Here is a 5,357-nt window from a genome sequence, read left to right on the forward strand (position 1 = left end):
TTCATCCAGAGGACAACCAAAAAGGTGTCCCATTAGGGGTACTTAGCTTGGAGAAAGGAAGACTAAGGATGATGGTGGGAAGATGGACAGGATAACCATCTTCAAGTAGTTGAAGGATTGTTAAGTGAAGGAGATATTAGATTGATTTTGTTTGGTCCTGGAGGGCAGGCCAGGAGCAGTGGGAATAAATTGTGAAGAGGCTAGATTTGGTTTGATATAAGGAAAAACTTCCTAACAATGAGAGCTGTCCCAAAGTTGAATGGGTAGCCTCAAGAGGTTGGGGGTTTAGGCTGGAGGACTACTTGTCCGATGTATTGTAGAAGGAATCCTGTTTTAAGTTTAGTTTGAACTAGCTGGCCTCCAGCTCTGAAATTCTCTGATTCTGTGGTCCTTGGTCCTTGGTGAGGGAGAAGCCAAATGGCTAAACATGTCGGATCCAAATTGGGTTTGCATTCTGCCCCTTAGATGCCAGCTACAGATTTATTCTCCTGTCTCATTCACTCCCCACCTTCTCTACTCTCTTCAGCAGTAAATAACACCCACTTTGGGTGGCTTAACATTAAAAAAAAACCATAAGCAGTCTCAGCCTCTGCAGAAAACCCAGCTCTGAATAAGGGCTGCCTCTCGTATCAGGTTTGTCAGCGTTGAAGGTGATTTCCAAATATAGCTATGATATTCTCCAGTTTCAAGCCTTCCCCCATCCATTTAGTTCAACTTTCCTTCATCTCATTCCAGAAATCCTTTCTTCTTGAAGAGGACCATGGATATGACTAAGAGTCCCCCACCCCACATCCCCTGCCCACCTTCCCACCAGTGAGGTTTAGTAGATTTTCAGTTTCTGAGAGGGGCTTAATGGCATCTGAGTGACATCCTCCAGTAAAATCCCACCAATTTAGATCCTGCCTCACAGAATGATACATGCTGCTGTTAGTCACTCCCTCCCAGCCCTCTTCTCCAAGCTAAGTTTGTGGATCTGTTCCTGAGCTGTCACAGAAACTGAGCAGTGTGCAGTGTTTGGAGGCTGCCTTACAGACTTCTGAAGAGGCAAAGAAATGATAGATTCCTAGTTCTGGAGCTGAAAGGGAGGTTATATGGTCCAACTCTTTCATTTTATAGATAAGCAAAACAGAAAAGTGAAGTAATTTGTTTGAGGTCACACTTGGATTAAGGAGCAAAAATGAGCTTTGAACTCAAGTTCCATCACAAATTTACCTTGATTCCTTTGACTCCACTGCTTTGCACAGAATAAGATCATTAGAGGTGCCTCAGTGGCTCCCCACCCCACCCAGGGAACTGCTAGGTTTCCAAGGAATAGGGGTAAAGAGTGGTCTGCCTCCTTTCTTCTTCAGCTCTTCTTATTAATTAGTCATGACCTATCATGACTAACGAATCATAAGACAGGCTTGATTCATGCAGGGCTAGTAGTTCAGGTTTAAGGTTGGAATGGGATGAGACACTTGTAGAACATCTGATATTTAATAAAACAAGTTTTATTTATCCCAGCAGTGAAAGGAGAGTTAGTCAGTGACTTGCCCAGGGTCACACAACTACTAAGTGTCTGAGTCCAGATTTGAATTCACAAAGATGAGTCTTCTTGTTCCAGTCCCCCATCTATTTGGCCACCTAGCTTCAAGCATTTATTAAGTTTCTATTCTGTGTTAGCACTTAGCATAAGAGCTAGTACAAGTGGGTGCTTAATAGATGTTTATTGAATGATGGACTAGCTGCCAAGCACATTCTAGCCACTAGTATTACAAAGACAAATATGCAATAGTCCTTCCCCTCAAGCTTCTCTTGTTCCACTGGAACAAGTATGCCACTGAAATGACTCAACGATGACAACAATAACAAATGCTCATTGAATTGAACTGAATAGAAAAGCAGGTCTGGCTATGCTACTTCAGTTGTTCAGTTATTTTCCAGTCATTTTCAGACTCTCTGTGACCCCATTTGGGGGTTTCCTTGGCAAAGATGATGGAGTAATTGGCCATTTCCTTCTCCAGCTCATTTAGTAGATGAGGAAATTGAGGCAAACAGGGTTAAGTGACTTGCCCAGGGTCACATAGCTAGTAAATATCGGAGATTAAACTCATGAAGACGAGTCTTCCTGATTCCAGGCCCAACACTTATACTATTCTCGAGGAAAAGATGAAGAGATGTGTGCTGGACAAAAAGATCATTAGGTGTACTCACAAGTGATTGAATGACCAGAAACCAGTATTACTCATTATTGGTTCACCTCCAAAATAATCTTCCTAAAGCATATCTATGTCATTCCCCTCTTTATTAAACTTCAGTGGCTCCCTATTGCTTCTTATTAAAGAATAATTTTTGGCTAAAATGAGCCTCAGAGCCCATTTGTATGGACCTTTTTCCTCATTGGTGGAGATGTACTGCTTAGTGACTAATGAGCAGAGTTTGTAAGTCAAAGAGAAGAGAAATCCTGCTCTGACTTCCACCTTCAAGAGAGGCCACACCATTCCAGACTTCAGGACCTTGGAGAGAGAAAAACTCTGGGTAGGAGCTGACACTACAATTTACTACACTTCAGGGATCTTCCTTTCAGATGAATTCTGAATCTCTCTCTCTCTCTCTCTCTCTCTCTCTCTCTCTCTCTCTCTCTCTTTCTTGTATTGGGAGCAGCTAGATGGCACAGGGGATAGAGCTCCTTGCCTGGTCAGGAAGAACTGAGTTCAAATTCAGCCTCAGACACTTGCTAGCTATATGATGCTGGGCTTGCTTCAGTTTCACCCTGTTTCATTTCATCCTGCTTGCCTCAGTTTCCTCATCTGTAAAATGATCTGTAGAAGGAAATGGCAAACCATTCCAATATTTTTGCCAAGAAAACCCTAAATGAGGTCATGAAGTGCCAGACATGATTGGAATGACTTCACAACAAATATAATAATAATAATTATTATTAATTCCTAAGGCACTCAACATATAGTCTCCTAAGTATGCCTTCCCTGATTTCTGTTTTTACCACCATCTTGGATAAATAGGTTTGTTTGCTATTTGCTAGCTATGTGTTCATTGTGGAACTAGAATTCACTGGGCAAGGAGTCAAATATTGGATATATAACTTTGCATCCTCCTTTCTTGTTAAAGAAAAGCACTCAGGGGTGCATCTTGAACCCAAAAATTATTTCCCCTAGACTAATAATTCTAACTCAATACCAGTTCTCTCCAAGAAAATCAGAGTGGCTGACCTCTAGTCTCAATTTCCCATTCCCCCTCCTAACATGAATCAAAGCCTCCCTTGATGAAGGGTGAGGGGAAAAGCTGCTATAGGGGTCTGTTCTTGCCTCCCTTTGAGCTACATGCAGACAAACTCAGGTGGACACATAAAACTGACATAGACAAAACAATACAGCACAACCCTACCGTACCCCTTATCTGAGGGAATCCCATCAATGAGGGCTGGAGTTATTAGCAGAGAGGCCAGACAACCCCTCCCCCAAAGTCACTTAAGGGTACTGGAAAATTCTGGGAGAGGGGTGAATTGTAACCTACCTGGTCTTGAGGCAGTGAGGGAAAGGATAGCCAGTGTTCCCTATATCACTATATTTCCCTCTGCCAGGGAGCCAACCCACACAACAAAGGTTTTCCCTTATTGACTTTAGGATAAAATGTAAACTCCTCATCTTGGCCTTTAGAACCCTTTGCAGGCTCACTCTGAGCTTTCTTTCCAAATTTCTTGTACTTCATCCCCCTTTATTCAATCAATAAACATTTATTAAGCGCTTAGCATGTGTTAGGCACAGTGCCAAGTGCTGGGGATACAAAAAAAGCAAGATCCCTCAAGAAGCTTACAGTCCAATAGAGTTTACAGTCTACATTCCAGCCCAACTGGCCTTGCTGCTCCCTGAACTCAGCTTTCTGGTTCTTTCCCATTGACTTCCTTCAAGTCTTGGTTCAGTTGCCACCACCTATGGCCCCTCAAGAGGAAGTCTTAACTTGGGAGCCAGGAATTGGTTTTTTAATTATTCTGACAACCGTAGGTCAGAACAATTAATTCCCTTTGTAATTCTATTTAATGTCTTCTGAGCAGGGGACCACAGGCTTCACCAGACTGGGGCCCAAGAGACCCATTACATAGTCTAGGTTAAGTACCCTTGGACTAGAGAGACCAGAAAAGGGAAGCCTTTTCTCCTCACCCTAATGATAGTTCTCCCTCTCCTGAAATTTCAGTGTACACACTTATCTGAGTATGGGTTGTGGCCCCTATAGAATAACAACTACAATAATTAGCACATATCATTTTAAGGTTTGAAAATCACTTTACATGTTAACTCACTTGATATATGTTTCACATAGCAATATCTCAAGATGTAGATGTATATATGAGCTATGTTGCATTATATATTATATTATGTTATGTTATTCCATTATGTCATATAATATGATATTATATTGCATTTTATTACATTGTATTATATATATGTAAAATATTCTGTTAAATACTTCCCAATTGCATTTTAATCTGGTTTGGGCGACACTCAGGAATGTTTTAACATTGCTGCTGTAGGAACCTTTCTAAGATTATAGACTGCAGAGAAGATGCTGATTGGTTTTGGCAGAGGGAGTTTTTTCACCAGGAATTCCACTTATCAATGAAATCCTGGGTCCATATCTTCTCCCTTCTCTTTTCAGGGCATAGCACAGGGTCTTGAACATAGTAGGCACTTTAAAATTCTGTTTGGGCTAGACTGAATTTAGATGGGAACCACTGAAGCAGAGCCACTCCTTTGCAAAGGCAGATAGGGGATCAGATCTTGGGAAGATTTTTTTTTTCACTGTGCTGAAGAGGGCCATTCAATATCTGTTCAGGACTGCCTTTGTCTTTGCTTTGACTCTGAGGGTGACAGAATTGCCAAGACCTGAAGGGAGGAGGGAAAGAGAGGACCTTGTTGCACCAGGAGCCGGAATCCCGACCATCTGGAGAGCCACTGAGGGGAGGCGGCCCATTTCAGAGGTTCAGGTCTCCTGGCCAAGATTTTTTTAAAGGGGAAGAAACCAACAGCAAAGCATCATGTAAATAACATTGTACCAATAGCTGCTTCCACCATTATTAATTTAGTCTGTGAACCTCAATTTGTAGAGGTTCACGGGGTCTACTGTAAAAACAAGAAACAAGAAAGGAATAAGGATTTCTTGCAGCATGGATTCTGGTGGTTATTGCTTCTCCCTTCTGAGTATTTTGCAGGAGGCTTCAAGAATCTTGGATCAGCTTCAAAGAAATCCCTGAATTTGTCATAGGTCTATCTCTAGTTCCATTGGATAACCAGGCAGGCTCTCCACGGGGGCTTTGCAACAATCTCTCTCTCTCTCTCTCTCTCTCTCTCTCTCTCTCTCTC

Source organism: Petaurus breviceps, unplaced genomic scaffold (assembly GCF_028583685.1).
Source record: "Petaurus breviceps papuanus isolate PSGF00001 unplaced genomic scaffold, PetGlider_PUasm1.0 139, whole genome shotgun sequence".
Lineage (NCBI taxonomy): Eukaryota > Metazoa > Chordata > Mammalia > Diprotodontia > Petauridae > Petaurus > Petaurus breviceps.